Source organism: Meles meles, chromosome 18, assembly GCF_922984935.1.
Source record: "Meles meles chromosome 18, mMelMel3.1 paternal haplotype, whole genome shotgun sequence".
NCBI lineage: Eukaryota > Metazoa > Chordata > Mammalia > Carnivora > Mustelidae > Meles > Meles meles.
Window position 1 is genome coordinate 22,784,827 of NC_060083.1, and position 20,286 is coordinate 22,805,112.

At 43.1% G+C, this 20,286-nt stretch overlaps 1 protein-coding gene across 1 annotated transcript in view; it reads left to right on the forward strand.

Annotated features, from left to right (window-relative positions):
* The first annotated feature begins 13,655 nt into the window (after positions 1–13,655).
* The window catches only part of TAOK1 (TAO kinase 1), a 173,905-nt gene continuing 167,274 nt past the window's right edge, over positions 13,656–20,286 (forward strand). The window contains exon 1 of the mRNA XM_045984362.1: positions 13,656–13,783. The gene's annotated coding sequence lies outside the window, so the exon portion shown is untranslated. The remainder of the gene's footprint in view (positions 13,784–20,286) is intronic.

The window sequence follows — 20,286 nt, forward strand, 5'->3', positions numbered from 1 at the left end:
CTGCAGCATGGTTGACACAAACTTATTTTCCTTGGAAGGTAAGATTCTGGGTTGCTGATTGACTGACTTTAAGTATTAGCCCTCTCTAGGTTTCACCAGAACAAAGGATCCTGTTCCTCTTCCCTCCAGGAAAGGAGGAGGACTATTTGAAGTTTGTGTAAATTCTCGAGGAAAGTTAAGTAGGGTCTCACCCTTGGCACTGAGACTATCGGAAGTACTTGTACAATCAGATGAAATGCCACTGTTCAGTTTATGTGATTACCGAAGACTCAGCTGACACAGGGCTGTGGTCTGACGTGGTTGCTTTTCCACATAATAAACATGTGTAACGTCTATTATACTAATGTGCTGTGCTCTAGTTGAAACAAGGAGGAGGTTGATGACGGGGCCAGGACACTGTACCTCATTCTTTCTGACCAGGAGCTCTCTGACAACACGTTTTTCCTGTCTCTCTTTGTAACTGGTAATTAAGTTTTCAGCTGAGCTGTCAAGAGTCTTGACAGGTTTCACAGGCAGTCACCATCTGACAATTTACAACTGTGGGCTTTTCACAGCTGGCATGTTCCCTCCCAGGGAACCAAAGTTTCTCATCCTAGGCTCCCCCTATCATTCAAAGCAGCTGATCTGGGAGGAGAGCTGGCTTTCTCATTGCATTATCCATTTCCAAAGCAGAATGTTGTGGCCAGGGTGGTGATGGGGAAAACCTCTGTATTCACTGTTGTTCTCAGTGGGAAGGGCTGACTCTATGGTCTGGCCAGAGAGTGGGAGTGACTGGAGCCAGAAGCAGCATGGGACTATGGGAATTTCACACGGCTTTTTTTTTTTTTTTTAAGATTTTATTTATTTATTTGACAAAGAGAGACAGATCACAAGTAGGCAGAGAGAGAGGGGGAAGCAGGCTCCCTGCTGAGCAGAGAGCCCAATGCGGGTCTCCATCCCAGGACCCTGAGATCATGACTTGAGCCGAAGGCAGAGGCTTAACCCACTCAGCCACCCAGGCGCCCCCTCTTTTTTTTTTTTTTTAAGATTTTATTTATTCATTTGACAGACAGAGATCACAAGTAGGCAGAGAGGCAGGCAGAGAGGGAGGAGGAAGCAGGCCCTCCTTGGAGCCGAGAGCCCAATGCGGGTCTCGATCCCAGGACTCTGAGATCATGACCTGAGCGGAAGGCAGAGGCTTAACCCACTGAGCCACCCAGGCACCCCTTCACATGGCCTTTTAATAAAGTTGCTGTTTCTTCTGTGTTTCAGAAGCTCAACTCGTGTACACCCCCAAAAATGGAAAGCCAGGACTTGAACAGATAGACCTGTGTTCATAGCAGCAGCATTCACAGTAGCAGAAGGTGGAAACAACCCAAATGTTCATTGGCAGACAAATGCCTAAACAAAATGCGGCATGTACATACAATGGAATCTCATTCAGCCTTAAAAAGGAATGAAATAGATGAATCTCAAAGACATTTTGCTAAATGGAATAAGTCACAAAAGGATAGATGCTGTGTGTGTCCTCTTATACAAGGTTCTCAGAGTAGACAAACTCATAAGACAGAAAAGTACAGAAAGTACAATGGAGACTAGCAGGGACTGGGTGGGTGGAGGCAGGATGGGAAGTTGTTGTTTAACAGGTGCAGAGTTTGAGGTGCTCCGGGGGCTCAGTCAGTTGAGCATCTGATTCTTGGTCTCAGCTCGGGTCCTGATCTCATGGTTGGGAGTTTGGGCTCTGCGTTGGGCTCCATACTGGGGGCCATGGAGTCTACTTAAAAAAATCCAAGGGGCGCCTGGGTGGCTCAGTGGATTAAGTGTCTGCCTTTGGCTCAGGTCATGGTCCCACGGTCCTGGGATTGAGCCCCGTGTTGGACTCCCTGCTCAGCGGGGAGCCTGTTTCTCCCTTTCCCTCTGCTGCTCTCCCTGCTTGTGGACACACACGCTCTCTCTGTCAAATACATCTAAAAATACAATAATAAAATAAAATGGTTAATTTTGTTGTGTTTTGCCAGAACCCCATTTGGATCAGGGTGGTTGAGGCAACACAGTGAAAGTCCTGAAGAAGAAACCAGAGCATTTCTGAGCATGGAACTAACTTTGCGTGAAGACAGACTTCACTCTGGACTTTTTAGTTTGTGTGAGCCAAAATATTCTCATTTTTCTTAAACTACTTTGGGTCTGATTCTCTGCCACTTGCAACCGAAGAGTCCTAAATAATTCAGGACTGCTTATGTGCTGGTCTCTCTCATTAGGCTATGATCTCAGGGGTAGTAATGGTATCTTATTCATCTGTATATCCACAGAGCCGAGCAAAAGGCACATAACTGACATCCCGTAAATGTTTGCTATCTATCAACTCACTATCCCATAAACATTTATTGTGAGTCATCTGCGTTGTCAGGAATTCGTTTAGGTGTGGGAGAGGGAAACAAGAATGAGTGAATAGGGGCTGCCTGTCTGGCTCAGCACGTAGAGCATGAGACTCCTGATCTCAGGGTTGTGAGTTCAAGCCTCATGCTGAGCGTAGAGCATACTTAAAAAAATAAATAAAATAGAAGAGTGCATGAATAAAAACTGCTATCCTGGAGTATTTGTAAGAACACTCAGCTATTCTGTGGAAGCAACTCCAAAGGCTAGTGTGAGAGAGAACTCTAGGAAAAGACGCACAAGAATGCTGGAGTTCCAGGACCTGGCTGTCACCTTGGCATTCCATGCCTGGCTGATGGGCATCTTCTGGGCTCCTGTACATGCCGCATATTTTCAGGATTGGCTAAGGCTTCGAGAATGCCTGGAAGGTGCCTCCCTTCCCAAATAGTGTACATACCAGATTTATACCTGGTCCTGTCGAAGGAACTGTTTTTTCTTCTGCTGCGCTTCTCTGCGTTGCTGGAGTTTCAAAAATATATTCTGTAAAGGGGATTTGCTCTGCCCATTTCTCAGAGTCACAGTAAAGGTCAGAAGACCTCATCAGTCCATGAAAGTGCTATTGTATCTAGGTGATGGTGGTTTTCTTTTACTTGAGCACAGCAAGTGTTAATACATTGGACTCTAGGTAGCGTTCCCACGAAACGTATCACTTGGCCTCAAGAGCAGTTCTAGTCTACTTGTAGTGAACATCTGTTGTTTTGGTCTGTCCAGAATGGCTCCCTCTTCTGGCAAAAAGTTCCTTTGGGGGAATTTCCTTTCCATCCATTCCCCTTCCATCTACACCAGTTCTATGTGGTTCCTGTGGAGTTATTCCTCTGAGCCTCTTGCCACAGGGTGGTCCCAGAATCCCAGCTAGGGCGATCAAAATGTCTCACCCTTCGGTGAAGCTACCAGCCCACAGAAGAGCATAGGACACAAGGCCTAAGCTGGGCCACCTGGAGCTGTTCCTTTGTGTTTTATATACTCTTACGAGAGAGTGAGAAGCTTTCCTTTGCCTTTGGGGTCGGTAAACTGGGACAAGGTAAATCTGAACCTCTTTGGCCATTCATCCCACTCCATTCTGCCCACTGCCTGGTCCAGCATCCTTCTGTGGCACGAAACAAACTAAGATGTCCATCTTGGAATGATCTACGTGAATTCTGTTTAAACCTCTCATGCAAACGTGTTTATGGTCCATGAGCCCCCAATTCTGATCTGTGCATCCTCATAGAGGGACAGAGTCCCACATTTGGGACAGAGTCCCAAATGCCTTCAATTTCTACATTTGCCATATTGTGACATTTCAGTACTGAGAATATTTATGAGGAGGAGAAAGGAGGAGCTTCATGATAACCATTTATATGGTGCCATTTGATAACTAGACTAGACCTCTGTCTCCTGCTCAGGGGTTTTGGCATCAGGTGGGAGACAGCAGGTTGTGTAGGAAACATCACATAGTAGGCAAGTTTAAGTGGATGTATATACCTGAACTTTGGGACAGGGGCTCCAGTCACTAGTGATCAGAACACAAAATATCAGTAAAGGAGGCATCTGATTAAAACCATTATTAGGAACCTTGATTTGGGGCACCCAATTGGCTCAGTCAGAGCATGTGACTCTTGATCTCAGGGTCGCGAGTTTAAGCCCCACATTGGGCACGGAGCCCGTTTAAAAATAAAAACAATTCCTTGATTCATTTCCTGTGTGTAGACAGTAGCAGCAGCAGCGTTCATTGTTGGGGAGTATTGAACTAGGTGGCAGCAGTGGAAAGCACCTGAACCACCAGATTTACTCCCCACAAAACAGAAAATCTTAGAACAAAGTCCAGTCTATAGAGAAATATAGCCATGCAACTGGGAGCTGGGGATGGTATGTGGAGAGACAGCAAAGGGGGAGTCAGATATGAACAAAATTCTCTTAATTCCTGAGGCACTGGACTTTTCTGTTACAGGGTCTAATAAATCCCCCCCCCCTTTTTTTGCCCCTTAAGCTGATCTAAATAGTCACTTTCGACCCAAAGACTTCTTACTAGCATAGTATTACTACCTAGTAAATATAAGGCTAAAGAGGAGACCCAAAGACAATCCCAGGCCAATAAAATAGCAACTTATTTTATGTTTCGATTGCCAGCTGTTTGTTTCATATCCTGTGTGGCACAACTCTGGTAGGAATTAGTATAGTGTCTTTTTATATTTATTTATTTATTTATTTATTTAGTTTTTGAATCCTGGCAGATGTCAGCCAGAGAAGGGCATGACAAAATCACCAATTGGTCCTGAGGATAAATTCCAAAAACCTCTCAGTCCAAAAACATGCTGCCCAACCCTTCCCACATTCACACATGTCTCAGACAGTCATGATGCACTGATCATGGGGTGCCTGCCAGAGGGTGGTGTCAGAACAGTGGAATGAATATTGACATCCTTACGCGTACACAACAAGAGCTAACACTTGAAATAACCTAATGCATACAGTCCAAAATGTGTGTCTTGTTTGTTACTTCAAAAAATCTAACTACATTACCCTTTAAGAGAGATCCTAAGCACCATCACCTCTCAGATTGTGTTCAACCTTCTAATTCTTAATTTCCAGAATTCTCCTAGTGAACATCTGATTCCTAACAATACCCCTACTTACTAGGTTCATGAAAATTGTATCTTTGTCTCTCAGATTTTTTTTTCTTCTCATCTCTACCTCTAGTCACAGAAACATGTTTTATCGTTCTGTGTAGGTCAAAACTGAAGGTAATCAACTAAGTTCTTACTCTCCCTCCCACCCAGGTATTACATATTTTTTATTTTTTTTAGATTATATTGTTCATTTGAGAGAGAGAGAGAGAGAAACAACCAGGGGGAGAGGGAGAAACAGACTCCCGCAAAGCTGGGAGTCAGATATGGGTCTCTATCCTAGGACCTGGAGATCATGACCTGAGCTGAAGGTGGGTGCTTAACCATCTGAGCCACCCAGGCACCCCTAGACATTACATATTTAAACAGTTTGCATTTCAACTTCCATAGGAAGGGCAGGAGTACAACACTATACCACCTCCTCTAGGAAGCCCTCCCTGACTGACTCCCCCACCTGGGGTTTGGATTGGGAGAGTTTCATGTGCTCCCAAAGCCTCTGAGCTGACTCCTGCATTTGCAATACAATATTTTCTCTGTTTACTCACTTGTTTCTTCCAATAAAATCTGATCCCTTTGGGGAAAAAAACTCCCCCACAAAACAGAACTAACACTTTAAATGGGGTAGACACTTTACATGTTATTTTTAATCTCAAATACCTCTGAGAATGATAATGGTTATTTATTTATTTATTTTTAAGGATTTTGTTGTTATTATTTTTTAAAAGATCTTGTTTATTGGGGCGCCTGGGTGGCTCAGTGGGTTAGGCCACTGCCTTCGGCTCAGGTCATGATCTCAGGGTCCTGGGATCGAGTCCCGCATCGGGCTCTCTGCTCAGCAGCGAGCCTGCTTCCCTCTCTCTCTCTGCCTGCCTCTCTGCCTACTTGTGATCTCCGTCTGTCAAATAAATAAATAAAATCTTTAAAAAAAAAAGATCTTGTTTATTTATTTATCAGAGCGAGGGAGCACAAGCAGGGGGAGCAGCAGGCAGAGGGAGAAGCAGGTTCCCTGCTGAGCAAGGAGCCTGATGAGGGACTCAATCCCAGGACCCAGGGATCATGACCTGAGCCCAAGGAAGACGCTTAACGGACTGAGCCACCCAGGCGTCCCAGGATTTTATTATTTTTAAGCAACCTCTACACCCACTGTGGGGTCTGAACTCACAACCCTGGGATCAAGAGTTGCATACACTCTACTGACTGAGCCAGCCAGGCACCCTCGAGGACGGTAATGTTAACCCCACTTTGCAGATAAGGAAAGGAACGCTCAGCCTGGTTATGACACTGATGCCAAGGAGCTCAGTGAGGGACACCAGGAAGTGATGGAGGTGGGACTCCAAGGTCAGCGCCTGCTGCTGTAGGATCGCCACATCCTCTCCTTGCTATCTTCAGGCTTGGACTTCTTTTAGACTCTGGAGCAGCTGCTTTAACTTATTCATGGCTTGTTGCAGATGCTTAGCTGATAGATACCCGAGACTGAAAGGTTTCTGGGTCAGAATGTTATTGAGCTGAATTGTATTCTACTCTCCTTAGGGTACCTTGGCCCAGCATTTATCTATTCCTGTGGCTTAAATTGGACGAATCTGCCGCCTCCACATGCAGGGCACTTTTCAAAGATGTTCATATCTTCGTGATGTGAATGAACCCGAGTATGTGGGCGTGCAGAGCTCAAGGAACAACTCTGTACATGATAAGCTTTATTTTCCAGCCTGTGGAAAGCCCTACTTATCTGAGACAGCCTTTTGTAGACATCTCTGGGTGAGGTATGACAACTAGGCTTAAACCTGCCTTAGTTGGTTGCCCTGGGGGCCCAAAGTAAAAAATCTAAAGATGAATGGATTGCTCAGGATGCACTGAATGGGCTGCCAGTAAAGTACTGATTTATTTATTTGTTGACTGTCAGTTTCATGGAGTGCCTCACCACCCCTGGTTTCTACAGAGAAAATTCTAAGACACATCCTCCTTACTAACTGCTCTGTTATACACTCAGCTTCCATGATTTCTGCCTTCTACCATCTCTTCTAGGGAGATAATCAATAATCACAATGTAATTGCAAAAAATGTATACGCTAAAGTTGGATGGAGATTTTATCATGACCAATGCAGTTCCCCTGCATTTTAATAGGAGTCAGGTAAAACATCCGAAGAAGTGTTTCTTCTTTGTTTCTAAATGTGCACTCGCACACGTGTGTGCACGTGTGTGCGCACACACACACACACACACTCTTTGGGATTCAAGTTATCTGTGCATGTTATTTGCATCATTCTTATAGATTTTTGAACTAAAAGGAATCCAGAGATCATTTTAGTCTATTGTGCTTAGATAGGAAACTGAGGTCCAGAAAATTATAAATTAGGGTCTGATTCTGTGCATCATTTGCTAATAGGTAGTTAAGCATTGTTACTTAAAATTTCTTTTAAAGATCTTATTTATTTGAGAGAGAGAGAGAGAAAGAGGGAGAGCAGGAGAAGTGGAGGGTCAGAAGGAGAAGCAGACTCCCTGCTGAGCAGGGAGCCTGATGTGGGCCTCCATCCCTGGACTCCAGGGTCATGACCTGACCTGAAGGCAATCGCTTAACCAACTGAGCCACCCAGATGCCCTGTTAACTTAAACTTTTTTAAAAAGATTTTGTTTATTCATTTGAGAGAGAGAGAGACAGAGCACAAGCAGGGGGATAGGCAGAGGGAGAGGGAGAAGTAGACTCTTCGCTGAACTGGGAGCCTGACGTGGGGTTTGATTCTAGGATGTGGAGATTATGACCTGAGCAAAAGGGAGATGTTTCCCCACCTGAGCCACCCAGGAGCCCCTGTTATTTAAATGTTTTTTTTTTTTTTTTTTTTGCATGCAGATCTAATCTCTTTAATAGGATTCTTTTTAGGAGGGAAGGGCAGAGGGAGAGAGTGAGAATCTTAAGCAGGCTTCACGGCCAGTGTGGAGCCTGATGCTGGCTTGATCTCAGGACACTGAGATCATGACCAAGCCAAAATGAAGAGTTGGATGATTAATCAACTGAGCCACAGAGGCATTCCTCTAATAAGATTTTTAGTTCCTAGTATGGGGAAGGATTTGAGAAAGGGAACCAACAAGCAGTGAAAAAAAAAGCCGTTTAAAATTCATATTGAACCAAAACTGTAATTTTAGTTCTCCATGCTGCACAAAATTGATTAATTTTTTTTTGCACTTTCTTCCTCTCTGTTGGAAGGAAGAAATGATGACATCATCATCATCATCATCATCCTTTTCTCAGGGTTGTTGGTTAGATTAAGGGGATAATGAATGTAAAGCACTGGCTTCATACAGTTCTTGGCATAGAGTAATTCTATAAACACCAGTTCCATTTGCCCCTTCTGTATTTTACTTAAGCCTAACATACAGTAGGAATTCAATAAGTATTTATTAAATTGAGTTGAATACGACTTGGTCTTTTACTGAGTGACAACACTGAAAAGATGGTTTGATCAGACAGATACCAGATCGGTCAGTGCACCCACCTGCACGTTGACAAGCTGCCTTTTCGACCATAGACACATGCATGACAACACATATACAGATATCACACATGGTCAGGCATCTCTTACACACACAGAATATGTGCATGGCATCAAGCTGTCATCGATTGGTGGTGCCAGGAGTAGAATATGATAGAAGGATAATACAGTTTAGGTTCATGCACCACTGGGGTCACATTCTAGCTCACCACTTATTAGTTGTGTCACCTTGGGCAAGGGACATAACTCTCTGAACCCTAGTTTCCCTACCTATAAATTGGAGGTAATAATAATAGAACCTGGGGCGCCTGGGTGGCTCAGTGGGTTAAAGCCTCTGCCTTCGGCTCAGGTACTGATCCCGGGGTTCTGGGATCGAGCCCCGCATCAGGCTCTCTGCTTGGCAGGGAGCCTGCTTCCTCCTCTCTCTCTCTGTCTGCCTCTCTGCCTACTTGTGATCTCTGTCTATCAAATAAACAAATAACATCTTAAAAAAAATAGAACCTACTGCACAAATTTGTTGTGAGAATTAAATATGTCAGTGTACAGAAAAAGCTTATTCTTGGTTTTGATACTGCTTAGGTAACTTTTTTATTGAGGTCAAAACAAGGTTAGTAACCATTCTTCACTCCACCCCACAGCTAGTGTGCCTTCTTCTTCTTCTTTTTTTTTAAAATGTCCATTTAAAAAAATGGTAATCTCTACACCCAACATGGGACTTGAACTGAGGACCCCAAGTGGTGTGCTCTACCAGCTGAGCCAGCCAGGTGTCTCTCACCCCACAGCTTTCTGACCCCAATTTGTAGGCTCAAGGAATACCTAAATGAGATCTGAGAAAGCCTTTTGTGGAGGTGACATGTGAGCTAAATCTTGAAGGCTATTAGCCAACTAGAGAAGGCCTTTCAGGCCGAGGAGTGCAGTACCACATCCTGGAGACAGCATGCTAGCAGTTAGCAGAAGAGTAAGTAATAGTTCAGGACGGTGGGAGTATCTGAAATAAATTTAGAGAGGTATGCAAGGCTCTCTCTGGATTTTATTTGGAGGGTTTTTGAGGACCCATGGAAGAGTTTTTCTGGTTTTGTTTTTGTTTTGCCATGGAAGAGTTTTAAGCAGAGAAATGACACATTCAGCTTTTAGAAATTGCATTTTAGGAAGATTAAAACCGTTCACCTCAGTATAGAGAATGGGGGCACCCTGGGGTGTGAGGAGAGTAGTAGGAAGGCAATTACAGTACCCCAGATTAGAAACAGTATGAACCACAATAGCAGAGGCAGTGGGGATGAAGAAAGGGGTGAATCAGAAATGTTCAGGAGTTAAATCACAGAAGGTGCAAAATCTGCAATTGTTCTAAGCATTATTTTCCTAACATCGATGAGTGTAATTTTCTTATTTAGATACAATTTCAGAAATTAAATAACTGGTATGTTTGGTGGTATCAACCAATGATCATGTACTGTTGAACAAATTTGGCAGGATAAGCCCTCCTGTGTGTACGTATGGGTGTGTTGTGTGTGTGAAATTTGAAGAATTTGAGGAGGAGGTCTCTTAGTACCAGATCATAGGTAGATATCTGGAATAATAATTTTTTAAAAAGACAGCCGGAGTCTCTTAAGATATGCTATGTACTGGGGAATCTGAGAGGAGTGGAGTTACAGTTGATGGTAGAGGTGGTGTTAAGAGGGAAAATGAGGTAGCAGCAGACACAAAATATTATAAAAGGAAACACTACCAATACAAGAGCAAACCTTTAGATTTACCTACCAGTTTATAAGAAATGTGGGCAATGAAGCTAATGTGAAATGACATTGTGAGGATGTAATTGGCAAGTCCAGAATGTGAAAAATTCTACGAAATCTATAATCTGATTTCTTAGACAAGTAAACTGCATACAAAAAGGCAAGAAAGAGGGGCTCCTGGGTGGCTCACTCAGCTGAGCGTCTGACTCTTGGTTTTGGCTCAGGTCGTGGTCTCAGGGTTGTGGATCCAGCCCCGAGTCAGGCTCTGTGCTCCGTGTGGACTCTGTTTCAGATTCTCTCTCCCTTGTACTCTCTCTCTCTCAAATGAATAAATAAAATCTTAAAAAAAAAAAAAAGAAGGAAAGAAAAAAGGAAGGAAAAGGAAGGGGAAAGTGTTGTACATGAAAAGTGATTTAAGAGACATATCTGTTAATGAAATGCAAAGTGTAGAACTTCAGATCCTCGTTCAGACAAATGGACTGTAAAATGATATTTTGGAAACGTTAGGCAAAACTGAATATGGATTGGATATTACATATTAGGAAATTATGGTAAAGGTGTGATAATGGTATTGTGGTTACGTTACAACCAAAGTATTTCGGGTAAAATGTTATGATGGTCTACTAGAGATTTACTTAAAAATACACTTGGGTGGAGGTAGGCAGGACCTGGGTGGCTCAGTCGGTTAAGCTTCTGACTGTTGATTTTGGCTGGGGTCCCCATATCAGGGGCATGGGACTGAGTGCTGCATGGAGGTCCACTCTCAGTGAGGTGTCTGCTCCAGATTCTCTCCCTCACGCCCCGTCCCCACACCCCTGTGGTCACTCTCTCTTCTTTCTTTCACAAACAATTAAATCTTAAAAAAAGTACAAAGGGGTGGGGAAGGTTGTGGGAGAATAAGTGAAACAAGAATGATAAAATGTTGATAATAGTTGAAGCTAGGTGATGGACACCTGGGGGTTTATTATTATATCCCATTCCTTTTGTGTATGTTTGAAATTTTCCATAGAAGATTAAGAATAAATATTATAGGAAAGCCTGAATCTCTTTTCATTCCTAAATGTATGAAATAACTAGAAGAGAACATTCTCTTTTTTTTAAGATTTTTAAAAAATATTTTATTTATTTATTAGAGAGAGAGAGAGAGCAAGCACAGGCAGACAGAGTTGCAGGCAGAGGGCGAAGCAGGCTCCCTGCCGAGCAAGGAGCCCAATGCGGGACTCGATCCCAGGACGCTGAGGATCATGACCTGAGCCAAAGGCAGCTGCTTAACCAACTGAGCCACCCAGGCGTCCCTAAAGATTTTTTTAAAAAATTTATTTGACAGACAGAGATCACAAGTAGGCAGAGAGGCAGGCAGAGAGAGAGGAGGAACCAGGCTCCCTGCCAAGCAAAGAGCCCAATGTGGGGCTCGATCCTAGGGCTCTGGAATCATGACCTGAGCCAAAGGCAGAGGCTTTAACCCACTGAGCCACCCAAGCGCCCCTAGAAGAGAACATTCTTGCTGTAACTTTCAGAAGAAAGGATCAGGATTGGAAAGGGATCATTTAAAGCATAGCTGGAGGAAGAGAGGCTCCAAGGACAAGAAGGTAGAAGGAAAAGTGGTTTTGAGTGGTCTTGAAAAGCCAAGGAGGAACACAGTTTCAAGATGGAAGGAGTATAAACTATATCAAATATTGCAGATGTCAAGGAGGATTAAAATGACTCCACTAGGCACAGAAAGTAGAAGGTCGCTCTTGACCGTTATAAAATCAGTTTCAGTGGAGGTGAAAGACAACTTTTCTAAAAAGCTTATCTTTGAAGAGGAGGAGAGATGAAGATGGTAATCCTTTTTCCTTCAAAGAAACTAGGGCATGTTTTTATGCTGAGGGGAAGTTGCCACTTGAGAGTAGTTGGCAATACAGGTGAAAAGAGGACTCACTGACAGAGTCCTCTTACTATGAGAAAGCATATTTAGAACAAGTTATATGTATAACCCACTTAAGTGGATATCTTGTTTCTCTGATCATAGCCAGTTTACTTCCTAGTTAACTGTAACTTCTAGTCGTTCTGGAGTACACTTTTAATCATAAGTCTCACACAGCAGATCTCTTTATCTCACTGCTTACCAGTTGAAGAAGCAAGACTTTTTTTTGTAACTGCACTTGAGGCACACCTTTTGGTTCCTGAATAAAACTGCTTTTCCCCCCCTCTAAACCAAAGTCTTCACCACAAAAATTTAGAAGCTCTCTTTCCTGTGTTAGGACTCGTAGGACTCTTCAGTTTATTTGTAGCTCCTGTTTCCAAAACTTACCATCACTCAACCTACTAAAGACATACACTAAAACTTTTCAAGAATTTGTCTCTTTCCTACTATTACCAACATACGGGGTGGTTTAATCTGCATTCTCTCATTACCGTTCCATAAGTTCTTATAAGCTTTTAGAATCTCAAACTCAACTACGTACTGATGACACTGACAAGTTTCCCTCTGAATTCCACGGAGTAGTTGAACCAAGGTAAGAACTGGATATCCTACATGCCACGGCAAGCTTCTCATTTGCAGGATTATGGTGGGGGGCGCGCGGATGTTTTGGAAGTGAGGACAGAGGAGAGCTGATAAACTCTTCTTTCTCAGATTTCCAGGAGAACTGAATGCACCTGATGACCGCGTGGCAGAAGAGTTACACCAGCTGAGTGCGGCCAAGCTAGACTGAGGCTGGTACTCAGGCAGAGTACCGGGAGACTCCGCCCAGTACAAGCACTCGCGCGCTCCCGTGAGAGCGCGCACGCGTACGCAGTCGTGTCTCGCGCAGGGTCGGGCCTGTCAGGCGGGAAATCTCGCGAGATCGGAGACTGGGATGACTGTCGGGAGGAGGGGAGTGGTGTCGGGGAAGGGGGGGGGAACCTGGGCAGCGGCCGGGCTCTGTGGCTTCAGGGCTCGCACAGAGAGAGAGAGAGGGAGGGTGGCAAAGATAGTGAGTCGGTGCCACCGCCTGTCTGAGGAGAGAGGAGGGGTCCCGCTTGCCTGCGCCCTTCGAGGGCCGAAAGCGCGAGGCACCCGCGAACCTCTGAGGCCTCCCGGCCCCTGGGGACCCCGCCCCGCCGCCGGCCGGCCGGCCCGCGGCCTCTCTTCCCTTTGTGAGCGCCCCCTTCCCAGGGGTGGTGGTGGTGGCGGAGAACTGTGCGTGGGCCCGCCCGCCGAGGGGCCGTGGCGGGGGACGCGAGGGCCTCGGCTGTGTGAGGACGGAAGGCGGCCGAGGCCCCGGCCGGTTCCCCCGAGGCGGCGGCGGCGGCGGCTCCCAGCACTTCCCTGCGCCATCTTAGCTGAGCCCAAGCTCTGAGGGCGCCTCCTCGACCCGGTCGTCCCCTCGCCCCCTCCCCCCCCCGCCCCTTGTCGCAGAGCTTGGGCTGGGCGGCTCGCTGGGGCTCGGGGGGGGGGGGGCGGCGGTCGGTCGCCAGGCCCCCTCCTCCTCCTCCTCACTCCTCGCCCTCCAGCGTAGCGGCTACCCGAGCGCTGCAGGGGGCTGCGCCTGCCTACTCCGCCCCAGACCTGTCGGCGAAAGGGTAAGGGCACCTCTGCTTTGGGAAAGGGAGACAGGGAGGGGGCGGGGAAATTCGGCCCACTCAGGCCTCTCCGAGAAGGGAGGTGGGGGTGGGGTAGGGAGGGAGACAAGGAGGGTCTGTGATTCTGTGGGTGGGGTGAAGAAGCTGGTGAGCTAGGCGCCCTCCCGTTTTGAGGGGCAAGAGCAATTACATTCCTCTTTCCTGAGGGTCACCGGAAGAGGTGGTGGAAGGGGATGTTTCGAGGAAGGTGTGGCTCTCTGGGGGAGACTGGCTTGCTGTGCACCCCTATTTAAAGGCGCGAGGTCCCTTTCCCTTCTGATCCTTCTGCTCCTCCCTCTCCTCCTTTGTAGTGTCTGTATTCTTGGGAAGGGTAGCCTGCTGAGTGGCTTCCACCCCGGCTCAGGAAACCTATACTCGTATAGGGGTGATGGAAGCGTTTCTCTCCCCCTACCCTTCCCCCCTTCCCCATCCTTTAGTCTACTGCAATGCTGCAGAAGTCCAAGGCAGTTTCTTCATACACAGGCCCATGTATACACTGAAGGGAGGGGGAGCTGGAGAGGGAAGTAATGGCGCTTCCCTTGGAAAGGTTACCCTTTTCCCTTTGGGTTTAAATCGATAACAGTACGGGTTTATAGTCTTCCCCGGAGATCTGTCTCTGGGAAGTGTATCTCTTCCTGTTGTTATTGTTGGGAGATACGGCCTCTCGAGAGGGACCCTGCCATGTTTGAACAGTTTTGATGTCTCTCTCGCTCTCTTTTAAACACTAGATTGACATTTTTTTTTGGTGAGGATGTTGGGTTTTCAGTAGGATTCAAATAAAATAATTTTGTACTTTCTTGTCCCTCTCCTTTTTCTTTCTGTGACTTTAGTAGTTCTTGAAGAATTATGAAAGATTAATGCATACAGACAGGCCGTCTAATGGACATTTCTCCCTGAGCTGTGAATTTTTAGGGTTCATACCATTTTGTATAACATTAGAATTGGAATTTTCTGAAAATGATTAGGCTACAAACCTTTCTGTAGGAATGCTTTTTTTCCAAAGGAAATGAAAGAACAGACACTAATTTGCCTAATTATGCTGTGATAGGATCTGTGTTATGTAGTCAATAAATCACTTTTCCACTTTTTTTTGCTTCGTGTCAGATTTGTTTAAAACAAATCATCTTACTTGTTTTACAGTAGTACTTGTTGGTTTTGTCCTTAGTAGAGTAGAAGTAAATAAAAATAAAAATTTTAACATTCTGGAAGTGTGTTGCCAAGTGCTTTTTGTGATCAGAGTAGTCTTGAAGTCTGTTCATATTTCTTTAAGTATTTAGATTTACTGATGAAGTGAGTTCAAAATGTTTCATATATGAATGTTCGAAGATTAATTTTTTTGCAAAGCAACAAAGACTAATATATGTACAGATAGGGATTGTTTTGATATTTTACTAACAAGTTGTATTTGGTGTTTAAGCTTTGCTTAGTGGGTGACTTATTTTAAAATACTTCCGAATGTCATGTATACTTATTGTTCACCAGAGCTTTTTTGGTGTGTTTGTTGCATTTTGAAACCTGTTTCAAGACCGGGATTTCAAGATGTTAGTATTAGTAGTGTTAGGCATTAATTTAATTTCTGTCCTCTCATTTCATGATTTTGATATTTCCCTAACGATATGTTCAGTTAGTTTATTTTTCCTCAGAAAGTAGAATTCTTTTTGCTTTCTTCCCTTTTTATTTTTATCTGAATTCGTTTTGACTTAAACAGCACTTCTCATTTGAATCTTTATTTTGTAGCACAAAGCTGCATGTTGTGGTGTGTAGAGTTTCCCTTTACATGGGAAATTCTGCCATAAAGTCTAATTCTTTATGTTATGGTTTGTTGTTCATAATTTGTATATACTAGTATGTACAAATCCAAGCATACTGCTCAGCAGAGAGTGACTGTTTTTGTCTTGGAAAGATGCATGCAGAGATTTGTCAAAGGCTACAGAACTTAAGGATGTATAGAGAATATAAGTAAACTACTTGCTGTATTTCAAAATGCATGCTAGAACTAAGAGATACTCTTAAGGACAACTAAGAAGAAACCCTGTTTTCCATAGCTTGTAGGAATTCTAAAAGTGGTAAAATATGTTCTTTATCAGTTAGATAAATTCATTATTAGGGAAGAACTGCCTGAGGGTTATTTCAGCTGACCTTGATGCCACTCTAGGATACTGAGAGCTGTTAAGTCTGGGTTTGGTTGATTCCAGTTTAGTTTGGTACTTATATTTCTAAATAGTTCACTACAAAATGGCAGTGTACATCACTTCCTGTTCTTTCACAACTGACTCTTTCTCTGGATTCCCTTTTAATGACTTAACTTTTGGCATTCTGATATCTGATGTGTTAATTTGGTTATAATTCTCATGTTTTATAGATGGAAGAATTCCTAAGAATCAGCTGGGTTTAATAACCTAAGATTATCTTGACAGTAATTAAACTTCCTTGCAAAACTGAAGGATAGTTTCTCACACATATTTAAACTATGAGGGGTTTTAAAGAAATGTAACAGTGTACAGGACCAAAAATATGAGTGAACTGAATGGAAGATAATTATTGTATTTTCTATAATACAGATTTGGGAAGAACTGTGGATATGGCAATTAATTGATTATGTTTTAATATTAAGTGGGCTTTCTGTATATCAAGGCACATGCATAGTTGGTCCCATGTTATGATGCAATTCCATTAATAGAAAAGAAGCTGACCAGAAAGAGTAGGTGCTCTTTTAAATTTTTAATTAATTAATCAGTTACTTTAAAAGTAGGCTCCACACGGAGCCCAACATGGGGCTTAAACTAATGACCCTGAGATAAAGACCTGAGCCTGAGATCTGACAGTTAACCAACTGAGGCACCCCAAGACTGGATGCTGTTATCTAAACATAAAGAGTATACTTTATTTTAGTAATTTGCTGGTACTTAGTGGATATAAATACTTAGTAAATCCAGAAATTATCTAGGGGCCAGCTGTTGGCATTGAAAGTAGATTTGAGATTAATCTGTTATTCACATTACCTGGAGATAAATTCTGTTTTTCGTTTGATTTGTGTATTAAAATCAGTTAATTATTTCTTTGTATCCCTTTTGGTTATCAATAGTGTCTGTTATAGTAATTGCATTCATACTAATCTAGCCTATTAAAGGAGTTTTTGGGTATGTATGAGCTGTTGTTCAGGTCAGGATCATATATGAATGAGTCTTTTCTGAAAAGTTTTATTTCTGTAGTCAAATCTTGAATAAAATTGAAATCGTTCTGTTAAAGGGAGTGCCAGCGTTATGTTTGTCTGCCTTTAGGTTTCTACATTTGTTCATGGCTAGATTATTTTTTTATATTCTTTAAGATTTCAAATTCTAAGATGTAAGTGAAAAAGATACAAACCTGTATTGTTTCATTCCATTCCATTCCATTTTTAGATTAAAGTATTTTAATATTTACTCAGTGATATTTAAGCACAGCTACCCTTTTTTTTTTTTGAGTTTTATTTTTTATGTAAGCTATAGGCTGAAGGAGGGATTTGAACTCATGACTCCAAGATCAAGAGTTGCAAACTCTACGGACTAAGCCAGCCAGGTGCCTCTAAACATAACGACTTCTTTTTTTTTTTTTTTAAAGACTTGATTTGTTTATTTGACAGAGTGGACACAAGCAGATGGAGTGGTGGAGGGAGAGAGGGGAAGCGGGTTCCCCACTAAGCAGGAAACCCTTACTCGGGGCTCCATCCCAGGACCCTCAGACCATGACCTGAGCCAAGGCAGACGTTTTTAACCAACAGAACCACCCAGGTGCCCCAAATATAACTACCTTTAATTGGCCTCTAACTTATCTTTAAAGTTGAGAAGGGGCTGATTTTTCCTTTCGATAAACTTATTCAGTATAATAGTGTTATGCAGATTTAGAAGTAGATGAATTAATTCCATTTAAAAAGATAGGCACCATTTAGTTTCTTCTTTTTTTTTTTTTAAGATTTTATTTATTTATTTGACAGACAGATGATAAGGAGGCAGAGAGGCAAGCAGAGAGAGGAGGGGAGAACCTGATGCGGGGCTCCATCCCAGGACTCTGGGATCATGACCTGAGCCGAAGGCAGAGGCTTTAACCCACTGAGCCACCCAGGCGCCCCTCTTTTTTTTTTTTTTTAAAGATTTTATTTATTTATTTGACAGGCAGAGATCACAAGTAGGCAGAGAGGCAGGCAGAGAGAGAGGAGGAAGCAGGCTCCCCGCTGAGCAGGGAGCCTGACACGGGGCTCGATCCCAGGACCCTGGGATCATGACCTGAGCCGAAGGCAGAGGCTTTAAACCACTGAGCTGCCCAGGCACACCCACAATTTAGTTTCTGAGAGAAGCACTGACAAATAATGAAATGGAACAAAATATTCTGATTTGCAGCCACTAATAATAAAACTGGCACTTAATATATCTTAATTTCACCATTTATTAGTTGTGTAACTTCTTTATGTAACTTTTTAAAGACTTTCCTCACCTATAAAATGAAGATAGTACTTGCTTTATAAGGTTGTTAGGTGTAAATGGGATGACTCTTAAGTACTTAACATATTGCCTGATACATAGTAAGCTGTCAATAAGTTGTAGCTACCACATTAGCACTAGCTACTTAGTAAATGTTTACAAATGAATACAGGGAGTCTAATATTTAAGACTGAAGTGCATTCCATAATTTTGATTTGGATGAATACATTTGGAGCTCAATATATATATATATATTTTTAAAGATTTTATTTATTTATTTGACAGAGAGAGAGATCACAAGTAGGCAGAGAGGCAGGCAGAGAGAGAGGAAGCAGGCTCCCCGCGGAGCAGAGAGCCCAGCGCAGGGCTCGATCCCAGGACCCTGAGATCATGACCTGAGCCGAAGGCAGCGGCTTAATCCACTGAGCCACCCAGGCGCCCCTCAAAATATATTTTTGAAAGAAATGATTAGAATTTCTAATCAAGAGTAGCTTACAAACTTTGTATCTATTGTGGACTACTATATAGTCTGCAATAGATTATTTTTTTCCTTGTGGATAAAGCCTATCGTAAAGAACGAAATTTTCTTTACCTGTGGTTCTTGATTTTTATATTTAAGAGTCAGTTGATGTCACTCTTCTTCTTCCTGTAACTTTTTTCACCTTCCTTGCTTAAGGCATCCAAAGTACTCCTGCTCTCCTGGACTTAATTTTATAGGTATCCTTTGTGTGTCCTTACCATGAAGTGCTTTGTATTCCACAATGCATTAATTAACAAACATTAAGGGATGATCACATGCCAGTAAGACATAATCCCTTCCCTGGAGGAATTCTGTCTTTTCATTTTTTCCACCTCTTGAATATTTTCTTGAAGTAGGTACTTAGGAAAGTAAGAACTCCAATGGTTGTCAGTTACTCTGACCCAGTGCTTTTCAAACTTTAGGTTGTGACTTATTAATGGGTCACAAAACCCATTTTAGTGGGTCACAAAAACAATTTTTTTAAATGAAAAATAGTGGGGTGCCTGGGTGGCTTAATTGTTGGGCGCCTGCCTTCTGCTCGGGTCGTGGTCCCAGGATCCTGGGTTCTAGCCCTTCATCTGGCTCCCTGCTCCTCGGGAAGTCTTCTTGTAAGTTCCCTCTCCACTGTGTCTTTCTCCATCAAATAAATAAAATCTTTTTAAAAATGAAAAGTAGTAAGAAATAATGTGGTATGTAAGGGTAAGGGTTCTAATGAGAAACTTTTTTTTGTTGTTGTATTTTTGTGCGTTCTGGATATAAAGTTAAATTTTCTTGAAATTTCTTTTTCAACTCATCCTTTTTACTTTTTGTTTATTTATTTATTATAGTAATCTCTACATCCAATATGGGGCCTGAACTCACAGTTCCAAGTCATGCTTTTCTACTGAGCCAGCTGGGCGCTGCAGCATCCTTTTTTCTTCAAATGTCTCTGAAGTATGATATTCTTGTTTGTTTTTTTTTTTCTTTTTCTTCCAGTAAGTCTACTTTCAGTCCCTCCGATTCTATTCTCTAGTCTGTTTGGTAGTTATGTTATACATATTTACCTTTTTTAGGCCTCAGCCCTTGTTAGAATATTGAGGACTCTATCTAAAAGACCCTGGTTAGAGGGATGCCTGGGTGGCTTAGTCAGTTAAGCATCTGTCGTCTGCTCAGGTCATGATCCAGGGTCCTGGGATCAAGTCCTGTATCGGGCTCCGTGCTCAGCGGGGAGCTGCTGCAGCCTGTGCTTGTCCTTGCTCTCTTGCTCTCTTTCTGACAAATAAAAAAAATCTTAAAAAAAAAAGGGATCCTGGTTAGGGTGCCAGCAATTTTGGGTGTGATGGTAACTTGGGTTTTTTATATTGGTTTTTATATTCTGGAACCTGTGTTATCATATACCTGGAGTCACATCCTCTGTCTATGAGTACAGTTTCTTAGGAGTCACATAATTTATTTTTCGGGCACCTGAGTGGCTCAGTTGGTTAAGTGTTGGGCTTTTGATTTCAGCT